The 18,061-nt window shown below is 35.1% G+C and overlaps 1 protein-coding gene across 2 annotated transcripts in view; it reads right to left on the reverse strand.

Moving 5' to 3' along the window:
• Nucleotides 1-18,061, reverse strand: part of LOC149578569 (uncharacterized) — a 266,266-nt gene that overhangs the window by 219,816 nt on the left and 28,389 nt on the right. The window contains exon 3 of one of the 2 annotated variants that reach the window (XM_089829924.1): nt 202-268. The exons of the other annotated variant lie outside the window; for it this stretch is intronic. The gene's annotated coding sequence lies outside the window, so the exon portion shown is untranslated. The remainder of the gene's footprint in view (nt 1-201; nt 269-18,061) is intronic. 2 annotated transcript variants of the gene reach the window in all.

Consider the following 18,061-nt stretch of genomic DNA (forward strand, 5'->3'; position numbering starts at 1 on the left):
TACAAGGCATTGGAGTATAGGTATAGCACAAGCTAAATAACTTCAACAAGAAGCATGCCCACTCAAAAAAAAAAATTGAGGGAACGCATATAGACAGATAAGAATGTATATTATCTTACAGCGTTGTAAAGCAATTAAGAAAATGATGTTATTACAAAAAAGGTTCATTAATTGGAGTTATTTGATCCCTTTCCATCTCACCTATAACCAAAGGAGATCAAACCACTATTGATGCACAAGGAAGCTCCTAAGTCGCTATGGCAACCAGCTGCAAGCAATACACAACAAAAATTGTTTTCAAGAGCTTTCAAATACAACTAATCCTATATTCCACAGAATTTCTAGGACAGGTATATCAGGGAGCAAAAGAACAAATTGGGATAGCAGTCAGAGAGATCATTTTCTGGAGACAGTAGCAGAGGGCATTATAAAATATATATGTCTAGGGATTTTTTTTTAAATAAGTTCACTATATATGAAATCAAGATTCAAATTTAAACATTCACACAATTCATTACGTTTCAGATTCAGTATTTAATGTTCATTGATTCATGTAAGCAGCAACAAAAAAAGGCCTTGTTTTATTCATGACAAAAGGCCCCTCTTACAAACCTTAAAAACATGCCATTGTGTTCTTGTGTCTTGCTGAATCCATCTATCCAACTAGTGGTTGTGAAAGCTAGATGTCATTTTTAGCCTTATTGCTTTTGTTGTTCATAGTGCTTTAAATAAGGATGGCCATGCTTAAGATGCTTTGTCTGGTTGTCTAGTCATGTCTGAAATCAAGGAATAACAAATTCTTCTAGGTGTTGAAAACGGCAAAGGGTGAAGGATTCCAGAGCCAAGATAGCTAGGATGCCAGTGATAGTGCCCAATACCTTGAAAGGGCATGCCTATTGATGGTAAAACCCATTTTATGTGGCACTGAAAATGGCAAAGGGTGAAGGAGTCCTAAGCAATGATAGCCATGATACTAGTCATAGTTGTAGAAGTTCGATAGTTGCAGGAGATATCTGTGTATCAGTGATTGCATTAGTATTATATTTGAGATATTTACTATGTGATTCTTTACCGTGTTATCTAATCATTTAATATGATGAGGCTGCAAAGAGTCCTCATCTATGGATAATCTTTCATATAAAGAGCCATGCCTTTTGAAGATCATGAAGAGACTTCAGCATTTGCTAATGAAGTGACCATGTGTGGATATTGAAGAATCAAGACATTGAAGAGTCGAGACAATGAAAGGTCGAGACAACAAAGGGGTCTTCACTTTGTAATAGCAAGATAATGAAGGGTTAAAGCAATTTTATATATTCTTCAGGAGGAGTTCATATGTGATGGACATTGACATCTTGTGGTTCTAAATATTACTTCAGTTTAAGCCTTGTGTTCAGGCACATTGTGTTAGTTTCTTAGGATCGCTACAAATGTACTAAGCACTGCCATTGTATTTGTTATGTGTTTTCCAAATGGCAACGACCTCTTATTTAAAGTGCGAATAAGCCATGAAGAGATATGTCCCATTCATGGGATATATCTATTTGATTATTAGATAATTAATATAATAAACATTTGATCATTGTTATACATATATTGTAAAAACCCCAACTGGCCTCCAACTTGAATATTGAGCACAACTTATTGTTTTTGCAATTTGAACAGTTTTATAATGTATTTGCTTTTTTTTTTGTATGAAAATCAGAATCAACAAATTCAAGGAGTATGAAATGCTAATAGATAATAGCCACATAAACTTCCTTAACACTTTATTTATTTGCAAATTTCTTTATAAAACAAATTCATAAAATAATTCATATAATCTGAATGTAGCACCTAGACTGCACTTTATTGTGTCACGCCGAGAATCACAGCTGCTCCCCTATTGTTTACAATGACTCCTTAATGCCACGCCTTTGCAAATGATAGCCGACCTTGAATAACTCACGGAAAATGCTGGATAGCTGAGTGAATAATGGCAATTATGGAGTGACTCCCAAAATTCCTTAGCACTGGCTGTTAGATAATTGCACAAACTCGAGTAATGGTTACACGGCTTCTTGACTGCTGTCCAATCTCAATGCAAGGCTGTCAATGAAAGAAACAACCCTAAATGTTGTTAACGACTACCCCTTTCAATGTAATCTGCCTGTGTTTTATTGTTGGCCGCTGATATCGATAGATAAAAAAACTCCCAATATCTATCTTGACCTTCAGTACAACCGTTCAACAAGAAATCATAAATAATTAGTAACACAATTCTCCAAGCCACAGTAGACACAGTAGGAGAATATCTAGCAAATATCAAATCCAATATACTTCAACAGTGCAATGAAAACACTTCTCAGATACAGTGATGAACAGTAGAGAAGTTAGGCAATCTTAGCTATACCTCAGCAACTAAATTGCAAAAGCAATTCTCAGAATTTCCAACCCTTATACATCAGCAAGGGCATACAATTTAGAACCCAAGAAAAAGCCATGAAGGCACAAAATCAAATAAATAATCAAGTGCGTCTTTCCCAATGAAATGAGCTCTCATTTATAAGCTTTTGTTGGCAGAATTTTCCATAAAACTCCACTTCAGAAATTGTGGAAGTTTCCCAAAAAAAACTCAACACTAGAAACTTTCCAACTTGCTTTTTAGAAATATCTCCTAAAGTCATTATAATAATATAAACATTATTATAATAATGCAACTCAACGAATAATAAATAAATAAGAGTTGATGCAATTATTAAATTGCTTAACTACAGGTGACGACCAACTACCGAGCCATCCATTGTGCTGTTGAAAATAGCAACTGTCCATAATTGACTTACTGAAAATAGTAAGCAATCAACTGAGACACCCAAAACAACCTGTCAGCTCATGAGGATCACTATGATGAGCTAACTCTATCAACTGCACAAACTGGCCCAAAAAAGGGACATATATATATATATATATATATATATATATATATATATATATATATATATATATATATATATATATTAATTTCTCCATATAACAATAAACTTATATATATATATATATCAATTATATCTCATATATAATTATATGTAGGTTTATTCAATAGAAGCTATCAAACATCAACACTCCCTCGTAGGTAGGGAGGATAAACACATATTACCTCAAAGTAATATCAAGTTGGCAAGATTAAGGATATCTCAGAAAATTTCCACCATTTGCTATCGCATTAGATACCATGGGTATTGGTCTTCCAAACTATCAACAAATGATATTTACCAAGTACTCAAAAGGTTTTGATATCACATCTAATATCAAGAGTATTGGTCTCCCAGAATATCAATGATATTCACCAAGTACTCAAAATAAAGTTTAATGTCACATCTGATATCAAGAGTATTGGCCTTACAGAATATCAATGATATTCACCAAATACTCAAAATAGGGTTTGATATCACATTTGCTACCAAGAACATTGGCCTCCTAGAATATTGAGATGCAAAACATTCACCATATACTCAACTTGTTTGATCTCATAAAACAAGTTATTGTAAGATCGTCACCTTACAGTAACTTCTGCAAATACAAGTAATATCATTTAGAAGTCATCACTTCCTCATGATGTACACAAGGGGTAGGCTCATTAAAATCAAATAGTCACGAGTTATATTCATGAATCACAGTCCTCTTGACAACTACAATTTATTGATCACTAGAGAATCCATCTCAACATGGTTTACTCTCTCTGAATCAATACGACCAAGATAATTGAAGGTTGACTAAATCACATCCTTTATCTACTCCCTCTCTTTCAAGGTTGCCTTTAATGAAATGTCAAGCTCCCTTTAAATCTCAATCTCCCTTTTCCTACAATACCATTCTCAAAGGAAAAGACCAATGCAAATAGCTCTTATAAAATTAAAATAAGAGAGACAGAGAGAATACAACAATACTGGATAGTAAATAGTTCTGCATAATAAGACCATTCCAATAAAATATAGATCAAATATATTTGAACATATATACATATATTCAAACTTCTATATATCTACATTAATCTATATTTTAAGATATTATTTCCTTATTAATAAGTTAATAACACATTAATATAAGGTGATCATAAATAAAAGTAATAGTGAAAATAAAAATACTTATCTCGTTATTTATTTATTTTCCTCTTTTCCACATCTTTATCCACACTCATTCACCTTTCTTTATGTTTGTCGACCAATTTGTGGTAGGTCACTTGCCTTTTAATGATATATTTTCTTCCTTATATATGTTCAAGACTATATATATATATATATATATATATATATATATATCACTTAATAATAAAATAAATCACTAAGCATAAACTAAACTATGAACAAGCTGGTACCTTTATAATTGGGTTGGGGCCTCCTGGTGTTAAAGCATGTCCTAACATATCAACACCATGATACTTGAATACCTATACATGTACATATATATATGTGTAAACCAATTAAGATATATAAGAACGCATACGCATATTTGGCATATACAAAAGAAATATAAGATTGGGGTTACACATGTACATGTATATGTGTACATACATATATAAGTATTTATAGATACCATGATGTTAATATTAGGACATTATTATTATTTTCCACCTTGGCCATGGAATAATTTTTTTGTCTTGAGCAGCCTCGCTTCTATATTATTTTTCCATCAAACTTTATTTTATGAGATGGCCTTTTTAAATATTTTTGCCAAATGAATCGATGACCTTGTTGTAACCCTCCCCCCGGGCGCCTCAACCTTTCTTGCGTAACTAGGCATGCATTCAGTGAGCCTCTTGTATTTACATTCACCTCTCAAGACTGGAAATCATCATTTCTCTTCCATTTCAGACTGCAGTTTTTCCATCGCTCCACTCTGCTCACATCACCTCTACCTACATATTTGATGTTACTGCCAAAAATTGCGTGCCTTTCATTTTCTATCAGTCGCACAAGTGTGAAAGGTTCCATTGACAAAACACCTAGTGTTAAGCTATAAACTGGAGCCATTGTACCATATTGTACGGGAGGGCTAGGCATTATTATTTCCACCTTGATTGTTAGCAGTAGTCCTCAAGTCAAGCCATACAGCAGACAGCCAGGTCATGTTTAATATTTTGCTATTCATGCTTCTTGAATTTGAATGAAAGATACATATTATTCCAGCCTAACATTGAGAAGGCAACTAGATCATTATTGAATCCAAGAATGGCATGGTTTACAACTTGTATGTCTCTTTTTCTTTCCTTCTTCTCTATTCGATAAGTGCCAATATGCTCCAGAAATGGCCATTCACATGATGACACTTCTAAAACTGAATGTGTAATTAAATAGATTTCTATCCAAGATTGCAAGCTTGTACAGAGGTATCTTCAATATACCTCCTGAGATAAGTTGCAACACTTGTACAATATTGAGAATAACTTGAAAAGAATTATAACCCTTAACTGTATTGCCATAGGCCAGATTGAGCAAAGAGAAATGCTTGTGACTATATTTAATAAACCTTTTTGTTTGAATCCACCCAGAAGAACTAGCATGGTTGAGGTGAAGGGTGAGAATGGTAATTATTGAATTGTGAAATATCCCTGCATGATAAGAGAAAGAACAATCAGTAACCAATAAGCAAGTAATAAAAGAGAGTTAAACTGAGTCAGCTCATGGAAGTTCATTGTATAGGTCTTGTTGTCTAGTCAAGCGGGTTGATACTCTAACACCAGGTTTCTCAGTGGCTGGACAATGGCGGTCCTAAGCCTAATCATAATCCCAGGTAGAGAGGGTCTTTCTCAGTTGAGATTGTGTGGGGATATTTAAGGGTCCTCGGTTGGAAGGTTAAGTCCCTGACAATGCTTCTCCTCTCCACCAAATGCCAAGGCTTGAACAAGACAGGGATACGATCTGCATTTAGAAATCTTCTAGTAACGGATATTTAATTTGTAATCTCAAGTGAAGAAATGTTAAATGGTTAATATTGTTTAATCATTTATTCCCTTCAATGTTTAGAAATCAATTCCCTTTTAAATGTATTAGGAAATCAGTGAAATTAGTTTATTTTACAAATTGATCATGAAATGTAATTACCTGTGTGAGATAGGCTTACTTGATGGTTCTTACAATTGTTCTTCATTCATGTGAATATGAATATAAACATATCTTTTATTTAACCATAACTATCATAATTATTAATGGAAAAAAAAAGTTATTGTGGTTATGTTGCCCTAAATGGTATTGGTTGTTATGTTACAGTGCTATAACTTTGTGCCCTAAGCAGTATATGTAGATTAACCCAGGGTTTTGCAGATGTTGTTGCCCTAGGCAGATTCCGAGTTTGGAATTCAACGTATTGCAAACTTAAAATCCTCAATTTAGGTTTTATTTGATTATGCCTTCAATTGTTAGTCATGTAATCATTAATCTCTTTTATATGAACATGTAAAATAATTGTTATAACTGCCTTCTCATGAATATGAAGTAGTAACTGTATTTCCTTGATTTGCTAGTTGTTCACTAAGGCCCGAAAAAAGGAGATGTTACATATGGTATCAGAGCTCTAGGTTTGACACTGAACCTTAGGCCCAACACTATTTCAAAGATGCTAAAAATGTAATGTTGAATGAGACAAGATGAATATTTATTTTGCATAACTATATAATTTACAATGCAAGTTGGAAAATCACACCAGAGATCATCCAGAATAGTGTGGTCTATATGAATTGGACAAATGGATAAATTTGCAAAATCATAAAGATGAATCGGATCTAAGAAAAGTAACATAATTAGCAAGTCGAGCTGTGGGTGATCGAGCACACAATGTCCATTGCAAATCTTTGGCCAGGGTAGGTTAAGTGGCAAGATTGTTGTTGCAATCACTAGAGGTCAAAGTGCTAATAGTTAGAAGATAGGTTGATGGAAGGTGTCCACAACCTCGTCAACTAACTAGTCGACACTCTAACACCAAAATGCTCAAATGGCAGGATCAGAATGGTGTACAAATGCCTTATCCAAGATAGGGAGGGTTATTCTTAGTAGAGAATAACTGAGAATTACACTAGGTCCAAATTCCTAGACTTGCACAGTACAGACCAGGTTCTACTTCTCTTGATGTGGTGTTATCTAAACCTTGATTGTGACTGGTTATTTCTTTCAGTTGCATGTTTTCAGCATTGTACTTTTGTTCATATGAAACAAAAGGTAAGATTTTGTTATCCATTTTTGGACTTGAACTAGGAAAAAAAATTATGAACCATGATTTTGAGAATTCTTTTATCTTAAAAGTGATGATCTTTTCTAATGTTTATTAAATGACGAGAAGGCTATATATGACATTTTGTGCTCCAGTATGGAGTAAGCACACTTGCATAACTGATACTAGCAATGCTTATTTATAGATGTAACTTTTGTCTAACTTCATTTTTTTCTTGAAACATTATGGTGAGAAGATGGGTATGAGAGCCTAGGTCACATTAATGGGAAAAGTGGATTACCAAATCTTTATAGGTGATTGGCAAGAACATCCATATGATCTCCCTGATAAGAACCCTATGTAAATTTGCTTCAGATACTAATGATCAATGTCCCAAGGATGGGTTGAGGTAATGATTTTCAGCATGGAAATTGCTTGAATAGATTATGAAGAACTTAGGATCCCAATCATTATAAAATGTCCAAACTAAATTAGTGTCCACATAGGTGCATAGATTTCAAATGTCTTATACAAAACAAACAATATTGGGCAAGATATATGATATGAGTTGATGTTATGAGAAACATATTATTATGAACTTGATTATGGATAAGTGAGGGGATTTCTATAGGTAGTCCCATGCAAATGTAAAAGTTTATGTTTAGATCAGACTCAAAATCCAGGCCACAATTAGAATGATGTGAATGAAACATACAAGTCTCTAGGTCATACCCCATCTCAGGAATTGTGTGTGGACATGTAGTCCAAGGGCTTACAAGACTAGGATACAAATATTGGTACCCTTTACCCTAAACTCTATGATCTTGATAGGATGTATGATCTTTCATAGCGTATTATGATTATGCCTTTTGGCAAATTGTTATAGATGTATAATAAACCCACGGTATTGATTTTATAAGGTAATGAAATATCAAGACATACTGAGCTGTTTTATATAGTCTTAGAGATGAAATATATTTCTATCATGACATGATTATTCTAATGAAATATTACTGTGATAAGATGGGCATGAAGGCCTAGGTTACATAAATGGAAACATGGATCCACTAACCATTTTAGGAAATCTATGAGCTTACAAGGATGATCTACTCATTTAATGAGAACCATATACCAGATGGTATGTATGAGTGATTTAATTCATGTGATCAAGTTATGACCTATAGCATATTAGTTGAAGAATTGCAAATTTTTTTACTCTTGATTATGAAACACTAAAAATTCTCTTACAAGAGATATCAGTATGAGAGTTGAACTAAAAATATTGGAAATGTCTACATGAGTATCACAAGAGTATAAAAGAGAGTATCCTAAAAATGGGATCAATTCAAAGTTATGCCCAAGTGAGAACTGGTATGGTAAAGTAAGCACATGTATGTGTCTATTTCGCTTTGATTGTGTGATATTATGGAAGCCTTTTTTCTGGAAGCATTGAGATAAGGGAATCATAGACCTTGATTTTTTAGCATGGCTTAGATTTTGAATCAAATTTGAATAATGCTATATACGTATATCTGGTATTTGGAATGTTCTTGTATTGATTAAAATTTACAGATTTCATCAAGGATGATGAAACACAAAGGGGAGGGTATGTTACATTCCAATTTTTGGCTTAATATAAAAATGTTCATATAGTCGTTGAGGTTTCAGGTGAAGTCGGTTGATAGGTAGAATTAGTTGTGATCATGTGAAATGATAAGATGGTTAGTCATTATAATTTCATATGAAGATTGTTATGATATTATTATATTGTTATCTTGAAATCTTAGAAAGTTGGTTATTCATCATAAATTCATGGAAAGTGATATGGTGGTTAGTCATTATGATGGTTTATGAATAATAACTTGTTATAGTAATTGTGATTATATTGAGAAATATGATATTCTCGTGGAAATTTGTTTTTCTACAAGAGCACGTTAAAGGTGGGGAGCATTGCAAAAAGGAATTGGGCACGGGGGGCACCACCATCACTAGGCAAATAGGTATGACTTGTGAACCACTATGGCTAAGGAAAAATGGCCAGACAAGCAAGAGTATACATTGGACGACCATGAGCTAGAAAACTAAATTATTTATATCACTTAATAATAAAAGAAATCACTAAGCATAAATTGAAATGTGAACAAGTTGGTACCTTTATAATTGTGTTGGAGCCTCTTGGTGTTAAAGCATGTCCTAACATATTGACACCATGATATATGAATGCCTATACATGAACATACATGTACATATGTATATGTGTAAACCAATTAAGATATATAAGAACGTATACGCATATTTGACATATACAAAAGACATATAAGATTGGGGTTACTCATGTACATGTGTATGTGTACATACATATATAGGTATTTATAGATACCGTGATGTTAATATTAAGACATTATTATTATTTTCCACCTTGGCTATGGAGTAATATTTTTGTCTTGAGCGGTCTCACTTCTATATTAATTTTTCCATCAAACTTTATTTTATGAGATCCCTTTTTGTGAGCCTTCGCTAACAACTATCAAATCAATAAAATACAGTTACCACTTCACATTCATGAGAAGACAGTTATAACAATGATGCTCATGTAAGAGAGATTAACAAATACAATCAATTTAACCGAAATATCATGCCTAACAATTGATGGCATCGTCAATTGATCTAAATAGAGGATTTAAGTTTTCCATACCCTATTTTCCAAAACCAGAACCTGCCAAGGGAAGCATCTGCAAAATTCAGATTATTCCACATACACCACCTAGGGCACAAATAGTAAACCAATATATCGTAAAGATCAATACCATTTAGGGCATCAATACCAATGTATTATTTGATCAATACCATTTAGGGCATCAAATACAATTGTATCATCCCTCTTCTTTCCTATTACTAACTATGGCAATAACATATAATTCAAAAGATAGGTTCATATTCATTTTTCACATAAAAGGACAGTTATAACATCCATCAAGTAGGCCTATCTCAAGCATACAGATATATATCATCTTCAATTGGAAGATCAACTGATCTAACTGTTTTTCAATACATTAAAGAGGAACTAATTCTAAGCACTGAAGGGAATAATTGATACAACGATATAAATCAATGTAACATATCTTCAACTTGTAATTTCAAATATCATAAAAGGAAAATACCTGTTACCAACAGACGTTTGCATACATAACGTATCTTTGTCTTGTGCATGTATTCGCATTTGGTGGAGAGGGGAAGCATTGTTAGGGACTTAACCTCCCAATCGCAGACCCTTAATTATCCTCACACAATCTCATCTAAGAAAGGCCCTCCCTACTCGGAAATAGACATGGAACACCTTGTCCCGCCACTAAGCATCCTGGTACAAGAGAATCAATCCCACTGCTCGACTAGGCATCCAGATCTAAACATTGGACTACCATGAGCTAACTTGGACTTAAGCAATCTCTTCCTTTAATTGTTCATATATTTAAGACACTAAATAATAGTTTTTCTCTTGCAGGATTCCTCTCCTCTTCACCCATTTACACTTGGCTCTATTGGCCTTGGGTGCATCCTAGGGGATTGTTGATAATCATGAGATTGTGATGTGAATATCAGGATTTAACTGTGTGATTTTTGAGTCAAACTCGATGACCCATGTTTCATGAGTAGTGATTCAACATGAATCCATCTCTCATGAGAATAAATGGAACACTTAGCACTCATTGGATCTAGGTGATGCTCACAGGGGTGAAGCACCGGGACTTCCCGGGAGGTCACCCATCCCAGTACTACTCCAGCCTGAGCGCGCTTAACTACGGAGTTTCCTCCACAATTAAACCCAAAGCTTGCAACCCCATTTGCAAAACCCATTGACTAGCTGTGGAAATCATGTCCTACTTATCAATTGATGAGCTTAAGGGGCTTTCTAATGAATGGTTCATAAGGCACAACACTTGGTGAAGGTTTTGCAAATGGGGTTGCAAGCTTTGGGTTTAATTGTGGAGGAAACTCCGTAGTTAAGCGCGCTCAGGCTGGAGTAGTACTGGGATGGGTGACCTCCCGGGAAGTCCCGGTGCTTCACCCCTGTGAGCATCACCTAGATCCAATGAGTGCTAAGTGTTCCATTTATTCTCATGAGAGATGGATTCATGTTGAATCACTACTCATGAAACATGGGTCATCGAGTTTGACTCAAAAATCACACAGTTAAATCCTGATATTCACATCACAATTTGACTAGCTGTGGAAATCATGTCCTACTTATCAATCATGAGATTCTTTTAAATCAGAATCATTTGTGAAACCATTTTGATAACATTCACAACTGGTACATATCAAGCAACAAAGAAAAACAGAGAATATTTCAAGGCAGATTTTACACAACATAAAGTATTATATGATTGCATCAGCTGGGCATTCCTTTCCTTAAGAATTATAGCAGTTCATCCTTACGGCATGCACCCAACGCTTATGAAAAGAAGCTAGTCATTGTAAGCCGAAACTTCTCAAATGCTAATCGTGCTCAATGCTAACACTGCATTTGAACAAGGGAGCTTTCTTGAATCGTAAGACATCACATATAATGTGAATAATTTGAGAAAAATACATGACCTGGATACAGAGAGAAACAAGACTAGGTGTTGGTGTGGTAGTAACCACTATGCAAGATATAGCTCCACCTAAGCGGCTCAGTATTGCATTATTGTTTCGGTGATATGCTTCTAATGTCAGACAAGAGATAAGAAGAACTTGGTTCATAGAGAATCATATGCAAAAATGTGTGTGTGTGTGTGTGTGAGAGAGAGAAAGAGAGAGAGCGTGAGAGAGAGTGCTCTCTCAACTGTGGGAAATGGAAATATAGTCTCCCACTACGGTTACAAGAAGGAGCTTGATTTGCAGTTACAAGAATAATTTAAGTTCAAATTCTAAAAACCAATGCCGATAAAAGGTGGCAACGGTCTTGTTTGGAATATAAATATAAGGGTCCCCCCTTCCACATGATATAAAATATATTTTGGCATCATGGTATTGTGCCATCTCTCATTGTACATACTTGTTTACGCACATGTGCATGTATTTTAATTATATATCTATTTTATATCATCATATTGATATATGTACATATAAATATACATGTATACACAAGTGGGGATGTCATAATAACATGGTGTCAATATACTCATGAGACTTCAAAATGATCAAAGGTAACAATTTAATTTATATTTCAATTTATGCTTAGTGGTTTCTATAATTATTAAGTGATATATAATTTAACAGGTTAGCTCATGGTCGTACAACACACACTCTTGCTTGCCTAGCCCTTTGCCCTTAGTCATGGTGGTTCAAGGCTCATACCTATTTACCCAGTGATAGGTGGTGCCCCCGTGCCCAGTTCCTTTTCTGGCAATGTTTTCCCCACCTTTGACGTGCTCCTGCAAGGAAGGAAATTCTCTGCGATTATATCATAATCCTCAACATAATAAAAATTATCATAACAAGTTACTACTCTTAACCTTCATAACGGCTAACCAACTTCCCAAGATTTCAAGATAACAATATAATAGCATCGTAACGATTAACTAACATGTTGTCTTCATATGAAAATTATAACAACTAACCATCTTACCATTTCACATAACTAATTTTACCCGTCAACTGACTTCGTGTGAAACCTCAACAGCTATATGGACATTTTTAATTTGAGTTGAAAAATGGGATGTAACAAGATGGCCTTTTTAAATATTATTGCCACATGAACCGATGGCCTTGCTGTAAACACCCTGCCCCCTCCCGCACTCCCCCCCACCACCTCAACCTTTCTTGCATAACTAGCATGCATTCAGTGAGCCTCTTGCATTTGCATTTACCTCTCCAGACTAGAAATCATCATTTATCTTCCATTTTGAACTGCAGTTTTTCCATCACTCCACTATGATCACGTTGCCTCTACCTCCATATTTGATGTTATTTCCAGAAATTGTGTGCCTTTCATTTCCTATCAGTCGCACAAGTGTGAACGATCCTATTGACTGAACACCCAATGTCAAGCTGCAAACCAAAGCCATTGTACCATATTATACGAGAGTGTTGGGCATTATTATTTCTGCCTTGATTGTTACCAGTAGTGCTCAAGTCAAGCCATACAGTAGACGGCCAAGTCATGCGTCATATTTTGCTATTCATGCTTCTTGAGTTTGAAAGAAAATTTTATATTATTCCAGCCTAACATTAAGAGGCAACTAGATCATTATTGAATCGAAGAATGGCATGAATTACAGCTTGCATGTCTCTTTTTCTTTCCTTCTTCTCTATTCTATAAGTGCCAATATGCTCTAGAAATGGCCATTCACATGCTGACATTTTTAAAATTGAATGTGTAATTAAATGGATTTCTATCCAAGATTGCAAGCTTGTATAGAGGTAGCTTCAATATACCTCCTGAGATAAGTTGCAACAACTGTATGATATTGAGAATAATCTGAAAATAATTATAACCCTTAATTCTATTTCCATAGGCCAGATTGGGTAGAGAGAAATGGCTGTGACTATATTCAGTAATCCTTTTTGTTTTGAATCCACCCATAAATTCATCCACAAGGACCAGCATGGTTAAGGTGAAGGGTGAGAATGGTAATTATTGAATTGTGAAATATCCCTGCATGATAAGAGAAAGAAGAATCAGTAACCAATAAGCAAGTAATAAACGAGAGTTAAACTGAGTCAGCTCATGGAAGTTCATTGTATAGGTCTTGTTGTCTAGTTGAGCAGTAGGTTGACACTCTAACACCAGGTTGCTCGATGGCTAGACAATGGTGGTCCTAAGCCTGATCCAGGGAGGGCCTTTCTCGGTTAAAGTTGTGTGGGGATATCTAAGGGTTTGCGATTAGGAGGTTAAGCCCCTGACAATACTTACCCTCTCCACCAGATGCCAAGGCTTGCAAAAGACAGGGATACGATCTGCATTCAAAAATCTTCTGGTAACGAATATTTAATTTGTAATCTCAAGTGAAGAAATGTTAGATGGTTAATATCTAAGTCACAGGTTTCGCCGAATTTTCGGCTTTAGGTTCGACATTAGGCGAACCCTAAATTTTAAAAATGTGCCCAAAATTCTTACAGTTTGTCGTATTGCAAATGTACTATTTTTTAATCCCCTTTAATTAGGTTTTTGACATTTCTTTTTCATAAATAATGACATCTACATCTTGAAAATACATCAACAATTTGAGAGCAGCGGTGGCTAGGGCAGTTTGAGAGTTTTCTAAAACGGATCTCTGCAAGTCGTAATTGTCTGCTTTGCGGTGATACGGTGATCTCTACAAGTCATCGTTGTTGTCCTAGCTTTGCAAATCATGGCAGGCATTTCCCCCGTCTGCAACTTCAGCTTCACGATGGTCTAGACAAATCGTGGCATCTGCAACTTCAGCTTTGGTCGACGACTCCAGGCAGGCCCAAGAAAGTTTCTTAACTCTGTAAAACTTATAAAACTTAATAGTTATAAAGTTTCCCTCCCTCACAATGCTCAGTAATTTTTAATAGTTATAAAACTTAGATCTTTTATTTTTTGTTTTAGGCTTTAATTTATTGTAATAAGATCTTTATTTTATGTTTTAGTTTCAAATTGAATATAATATATTTTAATTAATGTTAGTGAAATCCTAAAACATTAATTAAAATCTTAAAATGTGTTATTATATTTATAATATTAAAATTTTATACAATTAAAATATTCTTAGTTATATGTTGCACATAGTAAGTTAAATTTACAATTAAAATATTAATAAAATATTATAATTCATTTTGATATAATATAAATATTATATATTTCTAATTGTTAACCTTTATACATTTATTCCATATTTCAAAATTCATATTATAATTGAATTTTAATTTCATTTATTTATAAAGAAAAATAGAAAATTTATAGTATTTTTATTTTATGTTTTAAAATATATTGTTTAATGCTTTTATTTGTTAAGTTTCAAAACATATAATTTAGTCGTCTAATTTTGTTTCAATGTTTGATATTTTTTAAAATAAGAACACTTTTTATTTTATTGAGAGTAAAGAAGATTATTTTTGTCTTTCGTTAATTAAAATAGAATTTGGAATTTAACAATTATGCATAATAGAATTTCAAATAATTATTTTTCATATTTTGTTAAATTTGTTTAATATTAAAAAAATTAATTTCTTTTGCATCATACAGGTTGTAATTCAATGGCTCCCAAAAAATCAAAGTCTGAAGTATGGAAATATGTGACAAAAGATGGTGCTAAACTCTATTGTACTAACCGTACGAAAGATTTTACAGGAAGTCTAACAAGGGCAAGAGACCACTTACATGGTATTAGTGGGGTACAGGAGGAGGTGTTAGAGCATGTCCAAAGGTGACTGATGCAATGGTAGCTGATATAGAGAGAGAGAACTAAACCTTATGAGTGAAGCTGACTGCCAAAAGATACAAAAAAAACTAAGAATTCAAGAGGATGTGTCTAGGTTCACATCGATGTCATCTTCCAGTTTACTCAAGTTTACAGGCACAGGTGCAATAAAACAAAGTGGAACATTATACAACTTTTGGAAACCAATAGAGAGACATGAGGTGGATGATGCATGGGCTGATTATTTTTTTTACAAGTGCTACTCCATTCAATTCAGCAAGGAATCCCCATTTCCGTAATGCTGTTGTGAAAACAACAAAGTTTGGCAAAGGTTACACACCTCCATCTTCAAAGGCTTTCAGAAGAACTCTTTTGGAGAGGTCCAAAGGCAAAGTGATAGGAAAGTCAGCTGATATCAAAGCTTGTTGTTGGTAAATTCTATATTGTAGCCGACAAGTAGAATAGTATACGAACGGGCACATGACAGTTGAGTCACCCCTTCGGGAAAGTATATGTACACCATCCAAAACGGACTAGGATCATGATCATTGTAATCATTATAATGAGCATAATCAGATTGCAAGCATTGAAGTGCATATTGTGCATATGAATAAAGTATTTTTTCTGTGTTTTATCTTACTGTACTACATGTGATAAGTATCCTTTTACCCTATACGGTAAACATTTGGTGCCGTTGCCAATGGAACCTGGAAAGAAAGAAACGTTATGAAGATTCATGTTGAATCTTCTTAACAAGGATAGGAATAAGATAAACGATAAAGATGAAATATGCATAGCACAAGAAGTTTTAATTTTAGCACAACAAGCGGAGCACAAACAAAAGCTTCAGTAGATTGCCGACGGACACCAAGTGGGTGGAGCACAATCAGAGGGAGTGCATTCACCTAGCAGACCGAGGAGTGCCAAGGAACTGCTAAAGGAGACTCGATAGCAATTGAATTTGGTGAAAGAGATAGGGGAGGAGTTCCTTAACTTGTATATGCCGAGGGTAGAGAATTCAAACGGAAGGGAAGTAACTCGCACAACTCGAAGTGCTAAAGGAGCACAAGCGTGGAGTGAACTCTTTGTTCCCGATACACCCGACGAACGGATACAAGCAGAGAATCGAACAACTTCACTTGAAGAAGATCCTTTCTCACCAGGTAACACGGTTGTTCGAAGTAGGATGGTTGTCCGAAGCAGCGCGGTGGTGCAGAGCAACGCGAGTACTCAGAACAACATGGGTACTCAGAACAGCGCGGGTGCTCAAAACAACACAGGTACACAGCAAGTACCACAAAATCAAAAGTAGCAATGACAGGACCAAAAGAGGAATTGCCTAAGTTTAATGGTGACAGAACGGCGGATCTGATTACACTGCAAGAGGTGTGAAACAATATGAACAGCAAATGGTGTAACAAACGAGGATGACTGGGTCTAGCAATTTCCAGTGACCCTATAGGGTGCAGCAATTGATTGGTTTGCAGATGTGGATCCTCAGAAATTAACTACATGGGTAGATATCAAAAAGGAGTTCATAGCAAAGTTCTAACTAGTAAGAGACGATAACGAAATTGTAGCAGAAATATACAGCACAAAGCAGGGATAAAACGAAAAGATCTATGTCTATGCAAGAAGGCTAAAAGAGTTGGTGGGGAAGATGGAGAGCCCACCGGCTGATGGATTAAAGAAATGATGGTTTGTTGAGGGGCTCCAACCGACTTGGAAGAAAAAAATGAAGATTGTACCTCCAACATCGTACGCAGATGCGTATAATCGAGCAATGGATCTAGACAGTGAACAAAAAACAAGCAAGAAGAAGAAGCACAAATCATCGGATTCAAACGATTCATCGTCTGAAAGTAGTAGCGGCAATGAAGAATCAAGCAAGAAAGTTCAAGCATTTCAAAAGGATATGCTACGGATGATGAAAGAACTTAAAATTTTGAAAAAGAATTCTAACTTGGTGAAGGGGGAATTGTGTTGTACGAACTGTAAGGAAGAAGGCCACACAAAGGGCTCTTGCCCGAAAAAACAATTTTGTGATATTTGCTAGGTTGCGAGACATTCCATAAAGGAATGCCCATTTAATATGAAGTCAAAAGGTTACCAGCAAGTGTTACTGACGCAGGAAGTGTCCGCCACAACAAACATGAATAATGACGCAACTTCAGAAGGATATCACAACAATAACTAGTGCAGAAGGGGTGGTAATAATAATAACAATAATAACAATGGAGGCCAAAGTCGGATACAGTACAACTCAAGCAGACGGCTAATGATACAATGTCGGGCGTGCAACCTCTACGGGTACTTCGCCAAAGATTGTACCACGAAGGAGACGCCGCAGCTGTTATGCAGATGGTGTGGTTCAAGAGACCACGAAGAGTCAAAATGCCCGAAGCAAGGGGTAGATTTGTTAAGCATTGAAGCATGTGATGAGAAGATACTAGCCATTACACGTGACCAAGCTAAGAAGGCAAAGTACCCTGATGCAGAGGAAGAAAAGG

This window comes from Cupressus sempervirens, chromosome 1 (assembly GCF_028749045.1).
Source record: "Cupressus sempervirens isolate cs-2001-9-10 chromosome 1, ASM2874904v1, whole genome shotgun sequence".
Classification (NCBI taxonomy): domain Eukaryota; kingdom Viridiplantae; phylum Streptophyta; class Pinopsida; order Cupressales; family Cupressaceae; genus Cupressus; species Cupressus sempervirens.